Source organism: Saimiri boliviensis (assembly GCF_048565385.1).
Source record: "Saimiri boliviensis isolate mSaiBol1 chromosome 16 unlocalized genomic scaffold, mSaiBol1.pri SUPER_16_unloc_1, whole genome shotgun sequence".
In the NCBI taxonomy this organism is placed as follows: Eukaryota; Metazoa; Chordata; class Mammalia; order Primates; family Cebidae; genus Saimiri; species Saimiri boliviensis.
The window spans coordinates 183,505-204,167 of NW_027412499.1; the positions used below are offsets into that span (position 1 = coordinate 183,505).

The 20,663-nt window shown below is 51.5% G+C and overlaps 2 pseudogenes; one reads left to right on the forward strand and one right to left on the reverse strand.

Moving 5' to 3' along the window:
• Window positions 1–8,949: 8,949 nt before the first annotated feature.
• LOC141583157 (required for drug-induced death protein 1 pseudogene) lies at window positions 8,950–10,319 on the reverse strand (annotated as a pseudogene).
• A 5,563-nt stretch (window positions 10,320–15,882) lies between these two features.
• Window positions 15,883–18,905, forward strand: LOC141583158 (required for drug-induced death protein 1 pseudogene; annotated as a pseudogene).
• Window positions 18,906–20,663: the final 1,758 nt, after the last annotated feature.

Here is a 20,663-nt window from a genome sequence, read left to right on the forward strand (position 1 = left end):
GAGATGGCGTCACTGCACTCCAGCCTGGGCAACAGAGCGAGACTCCATCTCAAAATAAATAAATAAATAAATAAATAAATAAATAATAAGAGAAACATACACAGGGGGTTGGTGAATGGTGCCGACCGGGGCCATCGCAGTCGGAGGCTATTTTTTGGGGGGGGGGGGTGAGTAGCTTCCATGGAGTTACTTTGCGCCCACTCCTAGTGGCACCCGCTCAGGTCTGGCGGGTTGACTGTCCCCGGCGGGGATGCCACGGGCCCCGCCGCCTCCCTGGCCGCGACCCCGGATGGATGAGCGCCCCCCGCCCTCCCTCGCCGGCCCCGGGAGCTCCGGGCTTCGGGAGCCTCCTTCCCGCGCCGGTCCCTGCAGCGGCGCCCCTCAGAGGGGACCGCGAAGCAAGACGGAAGAGAAGAGGCGAAAAGACCCCATCGGCAGTGACAACTCTGCCACCACTGACCGTCACGCGACATCTACAGCCGCATCGAGATGCTCCAGCCTGCCCAGCAGCACCAAGTCGGGTTGGCCCCGACAGCACGAAAAGAAGCCCTCGGAGGTTTTCCGGTCAGATGTCATCACAGCCATGAGGATCCCGGACTCACACCAGCTCAGCCCGGATGACTCCTGCATCCTGGCAGACCCATGGCGACAGGAATGGGAGAAAGGGGTGCAGGTGCCTGCCGGGGCAGAGGCCATCCCAGAGCCCCTGGTGAGGACCCTCCCACCTCTGGAAGGCCCCCGTGCCCGGGCATCCCCAAGCAGCCCCACGCTCGGGGAGGGCTCCCGGCCGGATTGGCCAGGAGGCAGCCGCTAGGACCCGGACGAGATGGACGCCTACTGGCTGCAGCTCATCGACTCAGAACTGCAGGAGATGGAGAGGCCAGAGCTGGATGAGCTGACGCTGGAACGTGTGCAGGAGGAGCTGGAGACCCTGTGCCACCAGAATAGGGCCAGGGCCATCGAGACGCAGGAGGGGCTGGGCATCGAGTGTCATGAGGATGTCGTCTGCGACGTGTGCCGCTCTCCTGAGGGCGAGGATGGCCACGAGATGGGCTTCCGTGACAAGTGCAACGTCTGTGTGCATCAGGTGGGCAGATGCCCCAGTCACCCTCACCCGTGCCATGTTCACGCACGCTGCCTGGCAGACCCCCGCTTGGCTCTCCAGGGGAACCATGGGCAGAGGCCCTTGAGAAAGAAGGAGCAGGAAGGGAATGGGGAGCGTGCTTCCCGGGGCCATATGCACCCAGGGCCCCTGGGCTTAGGTCTGCCAGCCAGACTCAAGCCAGTGCCAATCGGCTGATCTTTCCGTCCTCTCCCATCGGCCTCCCTCAGAGCCTCCCCACCTTGCACCCTTTCCCTGCCCCTCCTCCTCTGCTCCTCATGTCCTGAATTTACCAAAAGGCAACCCACTGATGTCGCGAGAGCAAAGTTGCCTGGTTTCAAATCGTGGCTGTGTCCTTGACAAGCTGTGTAACTGTAGACAAGTTTCATAACCTCTCTAGGCCTGTGTTTTCTCAATTATGCATAAATAAGACCGGTTGCATGGATTAAAAAAATAAAATAAAATAAAATAAAATAAAAACTTCCCAGTGACGCTTCTCTTCTTTATTTATTTATTATTTTGAGTTTTATTTTTTTATTTTATTTTTTTTTGCAGGAGCACGTGCACTTTATTGAACCACTGTAGAAAAGTGTGTGAGGGTCAAGGGTTGATACGGGATGGGCTGGGGACAGGACGAGCGATGGAATCTGGATACCAGGGAGACAAACAGGTCATGAGCAGAGCCCCTGGCCCGGGTGATTCCTCTGGATCTACTGATAGGCTTGCAGAATCAGGATTGGAATGATGATCATCAGAATGGTCACGATGATGCCCAAAATCAGGGCATCATCAGTTTAACTCTGTAAGTTGAATGCACACATTGACAACCATTCTGCTGGATAGCTCCGTTTTTGTTTTAGAGCCAGATACTTCTCTTTACATCCCGTACTCCCATCCACTCTGGAATGTCCTAAAGCACCTTTTAGAAGAAATGTGTTTTTAACGCTCTGAATCGAAACATAGTTGCAACTTCCTAAAAGGAACCAACACACAGCAGATCAGTTTGTAAGAAGCTGATCTTCTGTGTTTTCAACGCATTCTTACTGCTGTTATATGCTACCATAGGGCTGGAAATGACTGTTTCTACATTCTCTAAAGAAAGGGTTTCTGAACTGCTGCAAACACACATCAGTTTAACTCTGTAAGTTCATTGCACACATTAACAACCATTCTGCTAGATGGCTCCGTTTCTGTTTTAGAACCAGATATTTTTCACAACAGCCTGTACTCCCATCCACTCTGGAAGGTCCAAAGCAGCCTTTAGAAGAAACGTGTTTCTGGCCGGGTGCGGTGGCTCAAGCCTGTAATCCCAGCACTTTGGGAGGCCGAGGCGTGTGGATGACGAGGTCGAGAGATCGAGACCATCCTGGTCAACATGATGAAACCCCGTCTCTACTAAAAATACAAAAAATTAGCTGGGCATGTTGGTGCGTGCCTGTAATCCCAGCTACTCAGGAGGCTGAGGCAGGAGAATCGCCTGAACCCAGGAGGCGGATGTTGCGGTGAGCCGAGATTGTGCCATTGCAGTCCAGCCTGGGAAAAAGAGCGAAGTTCTGTCTCCAAAAAAAAAAAAAAAAAAAAAAAAAAAAAAGAAGAAGAAACGTGTTTCTAACTTGCCGAATCTAAATATAGATGCAACTTCCTAAAAGGAACCAACACACAGGAGATGAGTTTGTAAGAAGCGGGTCTTCTGTGTTTTTTTTTTTTTTTTTTTTTTTTTTTTTTGAGGCGGAGTTTCCCTCTTGTTACCCAGGCTGGAGTGCAATGGCGCGATCTCGGCTCACCGCAACCTCCGCCTCCTGGGTTCAGGCAATTCTCCTGCCTCAGCCTCCTGAGTAGCTGGGATTACAGGCACACGCCACCATGCCCAGCTAATTTTTTTTGTATTTTTTTAGTAGAGACGGGGTTTCACCTTGTTGACTAGGATGGTCTCGATCTCTTGACCTCGTGATCCACCCGCCTCGGCCTCCCAAAGTGCTGGGATTACAGGATTGAGCCACCACGCCCGGCCTCTTCTGTGTTTTAAAGGCATTCTTACTGCTAACTCTTATATACCACTATGGGGCTATAATTCACTGTTGCTACATTCTCCAAAGAAAGGGTTTCTGAACTGGTGAAATACAAATCAGTTTCACTCTGTAAGTTGAATGCACACATTGACAACCATTCTGCTGGTTAGCTCCGTTTTTCTTTTAGAGCCAGATATTTCTCTTTACATCCTGTACTCCCATCCACTCCGGAATGTCCAAACCTAGCTTTTAGAAGAAATGTGTTTCTAACTGGCTCAATCGAAACATAGTTGCAACTTCCTTAAAGGAACCAACACACAGCAGATCAGTTTGTAAGAAGCGGGTCTTCTGTGTTTTAAACGCATTCATACTGCTAACTCTTATATACCACTATGGGGCTATAATTCACTGTTGCTACATTCTGCAAAGAAAGAGTTTCTGAACTGGTGAAATAGAAATCAGTTTAACTCTGTAAGTTGAATGCACATATTGACAACCATTCTGCTGGAGAGCTCCGTTTTTGTTTTAGAGCCAGATATTTCTCTTTACATCCTGTACTCCCATCCACTCTGGAATGTCCAAAGGCACCTCTTAGAAGAAATATGTTTCTAACTCGCTGAATCTAAACATAGTTGCAACTTCCTAAAAGGAACCAACACACAGCAGATCAGTTTGTAAGAAGCGGGTCTTCTGTGTTTTAAACGCATTCTTACTGCTAACTCTTATATGCCGCTATAGGGCTGGAAATGACTGTTTCTACATTCTCCAAAGAAAGGGTTTCTGGCCGGGCGCGGTGGCTCAAGCCTGTAATCCCAGCACTTTGGGAGGCCCAGGCGGGTGGATCACGAGGTCGAGATATCGAGACCATCCTGGTCAACATGGTGAAACCCCGTCTCTACTAAAAATACAAAAAATTAGCTGGGCATGGTGGCACTTGCCTGTAATCCCAGCTACTCAGGAGGCTGAGGCTGGAGAATCGCCTGAACCCAGGAGGCGGAGGTTGCGGGGAGCGGAGATCGTGCCATTGCACTCCAGCCTGGGTAACAAGAGCGAAACTGTGTCTCAAAAAATTAAAAATAAAAAATAAGTAAATAGAAAAGAAAGAGTTGGCCTCTTTTCAATTCCTGTTATGACCAAGTTGTTCCTTTGCTGACAGCCCACCCCATCTGTCACCTCCCCTCAAGGAAAATACCATCACCCTCCTCCACCGTTATTCCAAGATCCATGGAAAACGTTCTATTGAATCACATGGAAGGGGACCACTGTTCCCTGCCCTGCCAACTGGCAGTTACTACTAAGTGTCAAAGACGACCAGGCGTGGTGGCTCAGGCCTATAATCCCAGCACTTTGGGAGGCCGTGATGGGTGGATCACCTGAGGTCCGGAGTTCAAGAGCAGCCCGGTCAACATGGTGAAACCCCGTCTCTACTAAAAATACAAAAATCAGCTGGGTGTGATGGCAGGTGCTTGTCATCCCATCTACTTGGGAGGCTGATGTGGGAGAATTGCTTGAACGTGGGAGGCAGAGGTTGTAGTGAGCCAAGATCAAGTCTCTGCGGCCCGGGCAACAGAGCAAGACTCTGTCGCAAAAGGAAGGAAGGAAGGAGGGAGGGAGGCAGGAAGGAAGGAAGGAAGGAAGGAAGGTCGGTCAGGGATGCTCTTTTACCCCTTACACAGGTATTTTAGTATAGACTGAACATCGCTGATAAAAACAAATCTGAACTCTGAAACGCAACAAAGGGTGAAAACATTTTTTATGTTTTCTGAGACAGACTCTTGCTCTGTTGCCAGACTGGAGTGCAGTGGCACCATCTTGGCTCACTGCAATCTCCGACTCCCCGGTTCAAGAGATTGTCTTGCCTCAGCCTCCCAAGTAGCTGTGATTATAGGCACGTGCCACAACGCCCAGCTAATTTTTGTATTTTTAGTAGAGACGGGGTTTCACCATGTCTACCAAGCTGGTCTTGAACTCCTGATCTTGTGATGCGCCCCCCTCGGCCTCCCAAAATTCTGAGATTACAGGCGTGAGCCATCGCATCGAGCCCAAAAGGTGAAAACATTTTGAGCACCAACGTGCCCTTTCGAGGAAAACGTTCACTGCATAGGTTCAAAAAAATAGATTAAGACCTGGCAGTTGATAGTACAACAGCCTCAGCCTCCCGAGTAGCTGGGACTACAGGCACACACCACTGTGCCTGGCTCCAGAATGCATTTTTTAAATATATATATATATATATATATATATATATATATATATATATAATCTTTTTTTTGAGACGGAGTTTCGCTCTCATTACCCAGGCTGGAGTGCAATGGCGCGATCTCGGCTCACCGCAACCTCCACCTCCCGGGTTCAGGCGATTCTCCTGCCTCAGCCTCCCGAGTAGCTGGGATTACAGGCACGCGCCACCATGCCCAGCTCATTTTTTGTATTTTTAGTACAGATGGGGTTTCACTCTGTTGACCGGGATGGTCTCGATCTCTTGACCTCATGATCCACCCGCCTCGGCCTCCCAAAGTGCTGGGATTACAGGCGTGAGCCACCGCGCCCGGCCTACAAAGCCATTTCTTATATTTTCAGAAGAATTGTTTGAATGCAAGCCCTTCAGTTCTTTATGTACGTTGCACTTTGACCTGATGTCTTAATATCAGAAACGTTGCAAATCTGACAAAGCGTGATCACATTCTTGGAAAATCAGCTTGGGCTGTCACGGAGCGCTCTCCGGACACGGGGACAGAAGGCTTTGGCATGAGTTTCTGCTTTGTCCAGTTTTCCCAGACCTCAGAGTCCTGACACACAAAATGGGTTAATAGGTCCGGCGCGGTGACTCACGCCTCGAATCGTAGCACTTTGGAGGCCGAGGCGGGTGGATCGCTTGAGGCCAGGAGTTGGAGACCATCCCGGCCAACATGGCAAAATCCCGTCTCTACTCGAAATGCAAAAAATGTAGCCGAGCGCAGAGCCATGCTGAGCATCCCAGCTACTCAGGCAGCTGAGACACGAGAATCTCCTGAACCCGGGAGGCAGAGCTTGCAGTGAGCCGAGCTGACGCCTCTGCAGCTGCGATGCAGCCTGGGCGACAGAGCAAGACCCTGCCTCAAAAAATAATCAACAAAGAAAGAAGTAAACAAATAAATAGGGGTAATAATCATGACAGTTGACACATTACGCATTAGTTCTAAGACTCAAGAAATTTGTTTACTAGATAACATACGTCAATGATAAGGCGCTGTACAAACACGTTCTTCTTCCACAATACCTGAAAACTACATTTCTTATATTGGAAAATCTGAGCGCTCTTCGAGCATTGCGCACTCAGTATAAAACATACTGTGCTCCCGGGAGTGGGGCTGTCTGTCCATCCCACCCTGCCTCCCGGTCCCCATTCCCAAGCCCGGCTCACCTACTCCGGTAAGGTACAAAATTTCAGTCCGGTGCAGCAGCCGCGCGCCGCGCCCCTCCCGGTTTCACTCCCAGCTCGCCTCCTCCCAGTTCCCAGCTTCCTCGCCCCTGCCTCCCGCTCCTTTCAAAGGATTCGGTGCCTTTGGCAATCCCCAGGCTCTCCTCAAAACCTGTTTTAGAGAGAGCTCACCACTCCCGATCATCCGTGGGTGGAATTTGCACCTATGATGTTTTTTCTCCCCCATGGCCCCAAACTGCTGACCTCTGGCCCACAGCATCTCATTAGATGGATGCGGAGGATTGAATGGGTTTGTACTTGAGGAAGTGCAAAAGCATTTCGTGGCAAAGAGAATGACAGTAGCCAAAACTAGAAGGAGGGTAAGAGCCGTGCTCGCTTCTGCTTATGACTTGGGGAAGGCTTGGATGGCGAAGGATGGCAAATGTGACCCCCTGGGCAAGGTAAACCCTAAGGGCATCTCGGTACAGATAAACGTGTCAGAGAATGGCTCATAATTCGAATGCGACAAATTGCTATCAATGTCTTCCATCCACTTTTAATCTATAAAAGTTCATCTTTTTTTCCTTTCTATACCAATACTATCATTGGTCCGATGTCATATTTCTATGGAATTTATTCTCATCAGTTTCAGAGACTTTCTTTATTTTTTTTATTTTTTATTTTTCTGTGAGACGGAGTTTCGCTCTCGTTGCCCAGGCTGGAGTGCAATGGCGCGATGTCGGCTCACCGCAACCTCCGCCTCCTGGGTTCGGGCAATTCTCCTGCCTCGGCCTCCTGAGTAGCTGGGATTACAGGCACGTGCCACCATGCCCAGCTGATTTTTTGTATTTTTAGTAGAGACGGGGTTTCACCATGTTGACCAGGATGGTCTCGATGTCTCGATCTCGTGATCCACCCGCCTCGGCCTCCCAAAGTGCTGGGATTACAGGCTTGAGCCACCACGCCCGGCTCTTTTTCCCTTTCTATACCAATACTATCATTGGTCCGACGTCATATTTCTATGGAATTTATTCTCATCAGTTTCAGAGACTCTGTGTGTGTGTGTGTGTGTGTGTGTGTGTGTGTGTGTGACGGAGTTTCGCTCTTGTTGCCCAGGCTGGAGTGCAGTAGCGCGATCTCGGCTCACCGCAACCTCCGCCTCCTGGGTTCAGGCAATTCTCCTGCCTCAGCCTCCCGAGTAGCTGGGATTACAGGCACATGCCACCATGCCCAGCTGATTTTCTTTGTATTTTCGTAGAGACGGGGTTTCAACATGTTGACCAGGATGGTCTCGATGTCTCGATCTCGTGTTCCACCCGCCTCGGCCTCCCAAAGTGCTGGGATTACAGGCTTGAGCCACCGCACCCCGCCTCAGCGGTTTTAAGCACCAGCTATGACACCCGTGGCCACCCAGCGTCCCCTGTCCCTACTACTGGCACAGGCCCAGCCTACATGAACTCCCCCACACTGATGCTCCAGGCCTGGCTCCTGGATGGCCACCTCCTTTCTCCCTTCCAACATCTTCTTGCCTTGTGTCCGCTTCCTTCACATCTGTCTCCTACTTGCTGCTTCCTTCTCTCAATCTGGATTTCCATTCCTGATGTGTTACGTCTCCCTCCATCTGTCTCAGCCCCTATGTCCCACCCGGGACAAGCGCTCTCGGTTGGCCCGGCGGAGAGCAGCTGAGCCTCTGGCGGGAGTGCATCGATGGTGGCAGTAGGCCCTGACTGCAGCCAGCCGCATGTTTGCAGGGACTCTGCTTGCCGCAAACACATGGCTGGGCCGAAGTGGGCAACGCCGGGCACAAGAGCCCTCAGGAGTGGTCCCTTGGCTGACCCGTCCCAGCCACCCACCCAGCCTGCGCCTGAACTTGCCCTCCTCCCTCCTTTCTCGCCAGCCGCACGGCCGTTCGGGATGGGGTAAAATGACAAGTTTTTGTCTACTTTAAACAGTCAGTCCACACTGCCAACCCAGTTTTCAAAGCATCATAGCCTTCAAAGAGCTTTCTTCCTTCCCTCTTCTCAAGCCTGTAATTAAACTCCTGGTGGCAGAGTGGCAGAGGCAGGAGATGGGGAGAACGACTTGAGGAAGAAACAGCTCCTTAGCTGCCCTCGGAACCGAGGCAGCCCAGGAACGTGAGTGCCTTCAGCCCACAACCTTTCCGGGAGAATGCAGCAAGTCAATCATCTGACTCCAGCAACATCCTCTTCCTCCCCCCAAGATTCTGCCGTACGCGCCCGTACTGCTCGGATCTGTGGAGTGTGGGCCTCCACCCCGGCACCTGCCACCTTCACGTGAAGGCTCTGGCTTCAGCACACCAGCTCCACTCTCAAACCTAACCTCCGCCGAATTCTCAGCAGGATCGACCATTGGGTCCACGGAGGACTGAGACACGTGAGCAGCTCAGCCGATGGGCAAGGGTGACTCATTCATCCTACTCATGTGATGGAGCAGAGAAAGGCGTGTTTTCTCTTCCAGGTATGCTGTGTGCGCTCAAGTCTGAGATGCTCCCGATTCACACGGTTCCCACCGCAGGGAATCCCGTCAGCGCACGGAGGATCCACACCGGCGGCTGCCCCAGACGGGGCGGAGTAGGCTGCAGCGAAGCCTTGCGGCCCGATGACCGCGTCGCGGCCTCCTTTCGTCAGGACCCTCCCGACGTTCGTGCCGCACTTCTGCAGCTGCCGCCGGTACCTCCTCCTGGGCTGCTCGCCCGGCGCCGGCTCCTCCGGCGGCTCGGAGCGCTCGGGCAGGGGGGCGAGGCGCACCCTCCGCGCGCCCGCCGCGCTCGCCCCGCTCTCCCTCGCCGCCGCCGCCGCCTCGTCTCCCGACTCCAGGTGGCCCAGGATGGCGGCCGCCTCCTCGTCCCCCTCGGTCCGCCCTCGCCCTCGGGGCCCGCGGCGCAGGAGGCTGCTCTCCGCCTTGGATCGGAGCCCGGCTCCCACCGTCAGGATGCCGCGGACCCTCTGGCGAAGGTCCGAGCGCCAGGACGCCAACCTTTGCTCCCCGCCCGCTTCTCTGGCTCTGCGCGGACGGCGCGGGGGTTGGGGGAGTTGATACGTTTAAATAAATTAAGGCTCATGGATAAGATTGATTGTAACAACATACAGAGAAAAGCAGGGTCGGCATAACGCTGTGAGAGTGAGTGTGTGTGTGTGTGTGTGTGTGTGTGTGTGTGTGTGTGTGTATCTGCATGTATCTATACTACTGGTCAGAAGAGCAAATTGTACCACACATTAATCACATGTTATCACTACTTGGTGGAAGAGCAGGTGGCTTTCATTTCATTTTACTTTTTAAAGTTTTCCTAGCTTTCTTCAAGGAGTATTTGTTACTTTATTGGAGGATGAGTTTGGAGAAACCTCGTTTAAAATTGTTTATTGTAGTGAAAGACACATAGTATAAATTTTGCCATTCAAGCTATTTTTAAGTATACAATTTGGTGGGATTAATTATATTCATAATGTTGTTCGACCATCACGACGATTTATTTCTCAACTTTTTCATTTTCCCCAAGCAGAAACTCTGGACCGTGAAACAAGAAGGCCTGATTGCCCCCACCCCCTCTATGGTCCTTGATGACCTCTAACCTACCTTCTGTCTCTATGAATTTGCTTCTTCTAGATGTTTTACATAAGGATCATCATGCCACATTTTTTTCTTTTGTGTCTGGTTTATGACACCCGTCATGTTTTCGAGGTTCGTCCATGTTATAGCATGTATCAAAATTTTATTTTTAAAGGATGAATCCTATTCCATGGTATGAATGTATCCTATTTCATTCATTGATTCACCTGCGGATGGGCATGTGGGTTTTTCTGCTTTTCAGCTATTGAATCACGCTAGAATGAGCACCGATGTATCGGTATCTGAGTCCCAACTTTTAATTCTTTTAGGTGTATACTTAGGAGTAGAGTTTTTGCATCATATGATAATTGTACAATTAACTTTTTGAGAAACTTCTGCTTTTTACGAGAAAAAAATCCACTTTTAAAATTTCATTGTGATTCAACTTTCAAGAATATTGTGTAGAAAGGGGCAGGCTGATGTCAGCATCTATCGTTTGTAAAATGGAATGCCTCAAAATGTTCTCTGTTTTACACGTACCCACACAAGCTAGAAACGTAGGCCAACTTATAGAAAATGTCAATATAGCCGGGCGCGGTGGCGCCAGCCTGTCATCCCAGCACTTTGGGAGGCCGAGGCGGGTGGATCACGAGGTCGAGAGATCGAGACCATCCCGGTCAACATGGTGAAACCCCGTCTCTACTAAAAGTACAAAAAATCAGCTGGGCATGGTGGCGCATGCCTGTAATCCCAGCTACTCGGGAGGCTGAGGCAGGAGAATCGCTTGAACCCGGGAGGCGGAGGTTGCGGTGAGCCGAGATGGCGCCATCGCACTCCAGCCTGGGTAAAAAGAGCGAAACTCCGTCTCAAAAAAAAAAAAAAAAAAAAAAAAAAAAAAAAAAAAAGTTCGCCGGGCATCGTGACGGCAGGCGCCTGTAGTCCTAGCTTTTCTTGAGCCGGAGGTGGGAGGATTGCCTGAGGTCGGGAAGTGGAGGCTGCCATGGGCCTTGGCCAGATGAATGCACTGCAGCCTGATGCCTGGACTGGTCTTGAAGTCCTCGGCTCTAGCAAAGTACCCGCCTCACCTCCGAACTTGGACCCACCGTATTCATCTGTCCCGAAGGTGTCGTTTAACTCTGTAAGTTGAATGCACACATTGACAAGCATTCTGCTGGATAGCTCCGTTTTTGTTTTAGAGCCAGATATTTCTCTTTACATCCTGTACTCCCATCCACTCTGGAATGTCCAAAGGCAGCTTTTAGAAGAAACGGGTTTCTAACTCTCTGAATCGAAACATAGCTTCAACTTCCTAAAAGGAACCAACACATAACAGATCAGTTTGTAAGAAGCGGGTCTTCTATGTTTTAAACGCATTTTTACTGCTGACTCTTATATGCCACTATAGGGCTGGAAATGAATGTTTCTACATTCCACAAAGAAAGGGTTTCTGAACTGCTGAAATACAAATCAGTTTCACTCTGTAAGTTGAATGCACACATTGACAAGCATTCTGCTGGATAGCTCCGTTTTTGTTTTAGAGCCAGATATGTCTCTTTACATCCTGTACTCCCATCCACTCTGGAATGTCCAAAGGCACCTTTCAGAAGAAATGTGTTTCTAAGTCGCTGAATCGAAACATAGTTGCAACTTCCTAAAAGGAACCAACACACAGCAGATCAGTTTGTAAGAAGCGGGTCTTCTGTGTTTTCAACGCATTCTTACTGCTAACTCTTATATGCCACTATAGGGCTGGAAATGACAGTTTCTACATTCTCCAAAGAAAGGGTTTCTGAACTGCTGAACTACAAATGAGTTAAACTCTGGAAGTTGAATGCACACATTGACAACCATTCCGCTGGGTAACTCTGTTGTTTTAAAGCCAGATATTTCTCTTTACATCCTGTACTCCCATCCACTCTGGAATGTCCAAAGGCACCTTTTAGAAGAAATGTGTTTGTAACTCGCTGAATCGAAACATAGTTGCAACTTCCTAAAAGGAACCAACACACAGCAGATCAGTGTGTAAGAAGCTGGTCTTCTGTGTTTTCAACGCATTCTTACTGCTGTTATATGCTACCATAGGGCTGGAAATGACTGTTTCTACATTCTCTAAAGAAAGGGTTTCTGAACTGCTGCAAACACACATCAGTTTAACTCTGTAAGTTCATTGCACACATTAACAACCATTCTGCTAGATGGCTCCGTTTGTGTTTTAGAACCAGATATTTTTCACAATAGCCTGTACTCCCTTCCGCTCTGGAATGTCCAAAGCAGCCTTTAGAAGAAACGTGTTTCTGGCCGGGCGCGGTGGCTCAAGCCTGTCATCCCAGCACTTTGGGAGGCCGAGGCGTGTGGATGACGAGGTCGAGAGATCGAGACCATCCTGGTCAACATGATGAAACCCCGTCTCTACTAAAAATACAAAAAATTAGCTGGGCATGTTGGTGCGTGCCTGTAATCCCAGCTACTCAGGAGGCTGAGGCAGGAGAATCGCCTGAACCCAGGAGGCGGAGGTTGCGGTGAGCCGAGATCGTGCCATTGCACTCCAGCCTGGGTAAAAAGAGCGAAATTCTGTCTCCAAAAATAAAAAGAAGAAGAAACGTGTTTCTAACTTGCTGAATCTAAATATAGATGCAACTTCCTAAAAGGAACCAACACACAGGAGATCAGTTTGTAAGAAGCGGGTCTTCTGTGTTTTAAATGCATTCTTACTGCTAACTCTTATATACCACTATGGGGCTATAGTTCACTGTTGCTACATTCTCCAATGAAAGGGTTTCTGAACTGGTGAAATACAAATCAGTTTCACTCTGTAAGTTGAATGCACACATTGACAACCATTCTGCTGGATAGCTCTGTGTTTCTTTTAGAGCCAGAGATTTTTCCTTACATCCTGTACTGCCATCCACTCCGGAATGTCCAAACCTAGCTTTTAGAAGAAATGTGTTTCTAACTGGCTCAATCGAAACATAGTTGCAACTTCCTTAAAGGAACCAATACACAGCAGATCAGTTTTTAAGAAGCGGGTCTTCTGTGTCTTAAATGCATTCATACTGCTAACCCTTATATGGCAGTATAGGGCTGGAAATGACTGTGTCTACATTCTCCAAAGAAAGGGTTTCCGGCCGGGCGCGGTGGCTCAAGCCTGTAATCCCAGCACTTTGGGAGGCGAGGCGGGTGGATCACGAGGCCAAGAGTTCGAGACCATCCAGGCCAACACGGTGAAACCCCGTCTGTACTAAAAATACAAAAAATTAGCTGGGCATGGTGGCGTGTGCTTGTAATCCCAGCTACTCAGGAGGCTGAGGCAGGAGAATTGCCTGAACCCAGGAGGCGGAGATTGCGGTAAGCCGAGATCGCGCCTTTGCACTCCAGCCTGGGTAACAAGAGAGAAACTCTGTCTCAAAAAAGAAAAAAAAAAGAAAAGAAAAAAGAAAAGAAAGAAAGGGTTTCTGAACTCCTGCAAACACACATCCCTTCACCTCTGGAAGTGGAATGCACACACTGACACCCATTCTGCTGGGCAGCTCCGTTTTTGTTTTAGAGCCTGATAATTCTCACTACAGCCTGTACCCCCATCCACTGTGGAATGTCCAAATGCACCTTTTAGAAGAAATGTGTTTCTAATTCGCTGAATCGAAACATAGATGCAACTTCCTGAAAGGCACCAACACACAGCAGATCAGTTTGTAAGAAGCGGGTCTTCTGTGTTTTAAACGCATTCTTACTGCTAACTCTAATATGCCACTATAGGGCGGGAAATGACTCTTTCTTTTTTTTTTTTCTTTTTCTTTTTTTCTTTTCTTTTTTTTTTTGAGACGGAGTTTCGCTCTTGTTACCCAGGCTGGAGTGCAATGGCGGGATCTCGGCTCACCATAACCTCTGCCTCCTGGGTTCAGGCATTTTTCCTGCCTCAGCCTGCTGAGTAGCTGGGATTGCAGGCACGTGCCGCCATGCCCAGCTAATTTTTTGTGTTTTTAGTAGAGACGGGGTTTCACCGTGTTGGCCTGGATGGTCTCGATGTCTCGGCCTCGTGATCCGACCGCCTCGGCCTCCCAAAGTGCTGGGATTACAGGCTTGAGCCACCGCGCCCGGCCCTTAGACGCGTTCTTACTGCTATCTGTTATATGCCACTATAGGGCTGGAAATGACTGTTGCTACATTGTCCGAGGAAAAAATTTCCGAACTGCCGCAAACACACATCAGTTTTCCTCTGTCAGTTGAATGCACACATTGACCACCATTGTGCTAGATGGCCTCTTATCAACAAATGCATTCCGGGAGGTGCCCGAGTGCCAGCCCGCCCCAGTTACATACTCTGGTTCCATTCGGCATGGTGGGGAAATAACGAAAATGTAGAAACTAAGATGGAGTCTGTCCAGCTCCGGAAGCTACCAGAAAGCCTGAACAAGTTTTTAGTCTGAGAAAGAGACAGCTAGTTTTAACTGGCAAAAAACAGGTTATCACATGATGAAGTGCAGCTGACATCAACAGGCTCTCAGTCTACCTCGAGCAATCCACAAAAGCGCTAGTCAGCCTCAGGAGGAAGACAGCAGCTGACACGTCCCGAGGGAAAGGTACGCCTTCCTAGAATTCCGTGCCGAGGCCGGCATCGACTCCGGTCATCTTCAGCGAGCAGAGCATGACTTCTTAGATAGCATGTCTACTTTGGGCAAATAATACTGCGGCCCAGGGTGGAGCCACGATGCCCTTCCCATTTTGCAAATACGCTGGCCGGGAGAAGGAGAAAAGAAGACATCATGATAAAAGGTGACTGAGACCCAGCTAAGATGAAGCTCTCCTAGGGAGGGAGGGAGGGAGGGAGGGAGGGAGGCCTGACGAGTGAACGGGTGAAAAGAAACCCCACCGCTACAGTCCAGCCCGCCCACCCGCTTGCCCACGCGGACCAAAGGCTGTGCCATCGCCCGCAGCTGCCTCTGGGGAAGTGAGACCCTGCTCCACCCCCAGCCCCCCATCTTCCAAAAGAGCGGCCACCGAGTGAGGTGAGGCCTGGCGATCACCGATGCAAATGTCAGCCGGTAAAGCGTGGGGGGAGGGGAGAGATGATGGGGGCCCACCCGGCTGGCTCCAGAACGTTTCCACGCGGTGTTGGGGGGAGCCCAGCTCACAAAGTCAGCGCTTCGGAGTAAAGGGGTGGGGGTGGGGGCTTCAAAAATAAACCAACTCCTCATAAAGCCCAAGTCGAAGAGTCTGTGTGCATGAAAGACACCAACAAACAAACACAAAGTGCTGATAAAAGCACAACAGGGCCCCCGCCAGGGCGGAGGTTCCTCAGGCAATAGCGGAGAGAGGGACGCGCCCCCAGATGGGAGGAAGAGAAACCGGTTGCCCCGGGCTCCGTGAAGCGGTCGGGCAGACCTCCCTCCGCGCCACCTCGATTTTCCATCCCAGAGGCCGCTAGGTGATGCCCGAAGACAACTGATGCTTGCAGGCGTCACACGGAGAAGACGGGAACCGTGGATCGCTCTGGGTCCGGGTGGAGGTGGAGGAGGCGGGGGGCGGGGGGCGGGGGGCGGGGGGCGGGGGGCAGGAGAGGGCGGCTCAGGCATGCCGCGTCGCCGGCCTCTGCCCGATCCCGCTCGGACCAGGTCGTTTCCGGGCCCAGGGAGTTCTCTCAGGGGATGCCCGCCTGCACCTAGTTGAGCAGAGCCCCCAGGGGACACGGCCTAGGCACCCGCCCACGGGTTCATCGGGAAGTTCAATTCCGCTAGAGAGGAGGGAGAGCAGACCGGGGGCGGGGGCGTGTGGACGGACGCTAGGGGTGGAGACGGGCCCTATCTACGATGGAAGTCCAGTCCATAGCGTTTCCGAGTGGACTCCAGACCCACCAGCTCAGGGTGGCAATACCTGTGACAGGGAAACGAAGGTCCGTGAAATCCACGCTCCCGGCCACAGCGTGGATTTCACGGAGAGAAGAAGACAGCTGGCAGCACGCTCCCTCCTGCCCCGGGGTCAAGTTTTCCCTCCCAAAGTTTGCATTTCTTCCGCCCACCCCCACAAACGTCCGCTCTCGCTCGCTCTCCTTGCCCAGGCTGGAGTGCAGCGGTGCGATCTCGGCTCACCGAAACCTCCGCCTCCTGGGTTCCCGCGAGTCTCCCGCCTCAGCCTCCCGAGTGGCTTGGGATGACAGGCACGTAACCACCGTGCCCGGTGAATTTTGTGTTTTTAGTAGAGACGGGGTTTCTCCACGTTGCCCCGGCTGGTCTCGAACTCTCGACCTCATGTGATCCACCCACCTCGGTCTCCCAAAGCGCTGGGATGACGGGCATGAGCCACCGCGCCCGGCGGCCCAGTATGCATTTCTGTGTGTGTGTGGTTTTTTTTTTTTTTTTTTTTTTTTTGAGACAGAGTTTCGCTCTCGTTACCCTGGAGTGCAATGGCGCGATCTCGGCTCACCTGCAACCTCCGCCTCCTGGGTTCAGGCCATTCTCCTGCCTCAGCCTCCCGAGTCGCTGGGATGACAGGCTCGAGCCACCGCGCCCGGCCTAGTATGCATTTCTGAATCGTGTTCACCAGAGTCCACCCTCTGGTGAATCAGCCAGGAATCTAGTTCGGCGAATCCCAGAGCACCCACATGTGACCGCTAAGATCGGAGTCCACACACTGCGCGTGGCTCCACGCGGCGTCTCACCACGAGAACACCACTGCCGTCCCAGCCCAGTAGCGATACAGTGGCCACGTCTTAGAAATCACTCTCAGCAACACACCGTGATAGGTCCTATGTCTAGAAACGTATACCACGGTCATGAGCTTTCTTCCTTTTTTTTTTTTTCTGAGACGGAGTTTCGCTGTCGTTACCCAGGCTGCAGTGCAATGGTACGATCTCTCGGCTCACCGCAACCTCCGTCTCCCGGGTTCGGGCGATTCTCCCGCCTCAGCCTCCCGAGTAGCTGGGATGACAGGCACGCGCCACGATGCCCAGCTAAGATTTTTGTAGTTTTAATAGAGACGGGGTTTCACCATGTCGACCGGGATTCTGTCGATCTCTGGACCTCGTGATCCACCCGCCTCGGCCTCCCAAAGTGCTGGGATGACAGGCTTGAGCCACCGCGCCCGGCTATATTGACATTTTCTATAAGTTGGCCTACGTTTCTAGCTTGTGTGGGTATGTGTAAAACAGAGAACATTTTGAGGCATTCAATTTTACAACCGATAGATGCTGACATCAACCTGCCCCTTTCTACACTCTATTCTTGAAAGCTGAATCACAGTGAAATTTTAAAAGTGGATTTTTTTCTCATAAAAAGCAGAAGTTTCTCAAAAAGGTAATTGTAGAATTATCATATGATGCAAAAACTCGATTCCTAACTATACACCTAAAAGAATTAAAAGTAGGGACTCAGCTACCGATACATCAGTGCTCATTCTAGCATGATTCAATCGCTGAAAGGCAGAAAAACTCACATGCCCATCCGCAGGTGAATAAATTAATAAAATAGGATACATTCATATCATGGAATAGGATTCATCCTTTAAAAATAAAATTTTGATACATGCTATAACATGGACGAACCTAGAAAACATGACAGGTGTAATAAACCAGACACCAAAGAAAAAAATGTGGCATGATGATCCTTATGTAAAACATGTAGAAGAAGCAAATTCATAGAGACAGAAGGTAGGTTAGAGGTCATCAAGGACCATAGAGGGGTTGGGGGCAATCAGGCGTTCTTGTTTCACGGTCCAGAGTTTCTGCTTGGGGAAAATGAAAAAGTTGAGAAATAAATCGTGGTGATGGTCGAACAACATTATGAATATAATTAATCCCACCAAATTGTATACTTAAAAATAGCTTGAATGGCAAAATTTATACTATGTGTCTTTTACTACAATAAACAATTTTAAACGAGGTTTCTTCAAACTCATCCTCCAACAAAGTAACAAATACTCCTTGAAGAAAGCTAGGAAAACTTTAAAAAGTAAAATGAAATGAAAGCCACCTGTTCTTCCACCAAGTAGTGATAACATGTGATTAATGTGTTGTACAATTTGCTCTTCTGACCAGTAGTATAGATACATGCAGATACACACACACACACACACACACACACACACACGCTCGCTCTCTCTCTCTCTCTCTCTCTCTCTCTCTCTCTCTCTCTCTCTCACAGCGTTATGCCGACCCTGCTTTTCTCTGTATGTTGTAACAATCAATCTTATCCATGAGCCTTAATTTATTTAAACGTATCAACTCCCCCAACCCCCGCGCCGTCCGCGCAGAGCCAGAGAAGCGGGCGGGGAGCAAAGGTTGGCGTCCTGGCGCTCGGACCTTCGCCAGAGGGTCCGCGGCATCCTGACGGTGGGAGCCGGGCTCCGATCCAAGGCGGAGAGCAGCCTCCTGCGCCGCGGGCCCCGAGGGCGAGGGCGGACCGAGGGGGACGAGGAGGCGGCCGCCATCCTGGGCCACCTGGAGTCGGGAGACGAGGCGGCGGCGGCGGCGAGGGAGAGCGGGGCGAGCGCGGCGGGCGCGCGGAGGGTGCGCCTCGCCCCCCTGCCCGAGCGCTCCGAGCCGCCGGAGGAGCCGGCGCCGGGCGAGCAGCCCAGGAGGAGGTACCGGCGGCAGCTGCAGAAGTGCGGCACGAACGTCGGGAGGGTCCTGACGAAAGGAGGCCGCGACGCGGTCATCGGGCCGCAAGGCTTCGCTGCAGCCTACTCCGCCCCGTCTGGGGCAGCCGCCAGTGTGGATCCTCCGTGCGCTGACGGGATTCCCTGCGGTGGGAACCGTGTGAATCGGGAGCATCTCAGACTTGAGCGCACACAGCATACCTGGAAGAGAAAACACGCCTTTCTCTGCTCCATCACATGAGTAGGATGAATGAGTCACCCTTGCCCATCGGCTGAGCTGCTCACGTGTCTCAGTCCTCCGTGGACCCAATGGTCGATCCTGCTGAGAATTCGGCGGAGGTTAGGTTTGAGAGTGGAGCTGGTGTGCTGAAGCCAGAGCCTTCACGTGAAGGTGGCAGGTGCCGGGGTGGAGGCCCACACTCCACAGATCCGAGCAGTACGGGCGCGTACGGCAGAATCTTGGGGGGAGGAAGAGGATGTTGCTGGAGTCAGATGATTGACTTGCTGCATTCTCCCGGAAAGGTTGTGGGCTGAAGGCACTCACGTTCCTGGGCTGCCTCGGTTCCGAGGGCAGCTAAGGAGCTGTTTCTTCCTCAAGTCGTTCTCCCCATCTCCTGCCTCTGCCACTCTGCCACCAGGAGTTTAATTACAGGCTTGAGAAGAGGGAAGGAAGAAAGCTCTTTGAAGGCTATGATGCTTTGAAAACTGGGTTGGCAGTGTGGACTGACTGTTTACAGTAGACAAAAACTTGTCATTTTACCCCATCCCGAACGGCCGTGCGGCTGGCGAGAAAGGAGGGAGGAGGGCAAGTTCAGGCGCAGGCTGGGTGGGTGGCTGGGACGGGTCGGCCAAGGGACCACTCCTGAGGGCTCTTGTGCCGGCGATGCCCACTTCGGCCCAGCCATGTGTTTGCGGCAACCAGAGTCCCTGCAAACATGCGGCTGGCTGCAGTCAGGGCCTACTGCCACCATCGATGCACTCCCGCCAGAGGCTCAGCTGCTCTCCGCCAGGCCAACCGAGAGCGCTTGTCCCGGGTGGGACATAGGGGCTGAGACAGATGGAGGGAGACGTAACACATCAGGAATGGAAATCCAGATTGAGAGAAGGAAGCAGTAAGTAGGAGACAGATGTGAAGGAAGCGGACACAAGGCAAGAAGATGTTGGAAGGGAGAAAGGAGGTGGCCATCCAGGAGCCAGGCCTGGAGCATCAGTGTGGGGGAGTTCATGTAGGCTGGGCCTGTGCCAGTAGTAGGGACAGGGGACGCTGGGTGGCCACGGGTGTCATAGCTGGTGCTTAAAACCGCTGAGGCGGGGTGCGGTGGCTCAAGCCTGTAATCCCAGCACTTTGGGAGGCCGAGGCGGGTGGAACACGAGATCGAGACATCGAGACCATCCTGGTCAACATGTTGAAACCCCGTCTCTACGAAAATACAAAGAAAATCAGCTGGGCATGGTGGCACGTGCCTGTAATCCCAGCTACTCGGGAGGCTGAGGCAGGAGAATTGCCTGAACCCAGGAGGCGGAGGTTGCGGTGAGCCGAGATCGCGCTACTGCACTCCAGCCTGGGCAACAAGAGCGAAACTCCGTCACACACACACACACACACACACACACACACACACACAGAGTCTCTGAAACTGATGAGAATAAATTCCATAGAAATATGACGTCGGACCAATGATAGTATTGGTATAGAAAGGGAAAAAGAGCCGGGCGTGGTGGCTCAAGCCTGTAATCCCAGCACTTTGGGAGGCCGAGGCGGGTGGATCACGAGATCGAGACATCGAGACCATCCTGGTCAACATGGTGAAACCCCGTCTCTACTAAAAATACAAAAAATCAGCTGGGCATGGTGGCACGTGCCTGTAATCCCAGCTACTCAGGAGGCCGAGGCAGGAGAATTGCCCGAACCCAGGAGGCGGAGGTTGCGGTGAGCCGACATCGCGCCATTGCACTCCAGCCTGGGCAACGAGAGCGAAACTCCGTCTCACAGAAAAAT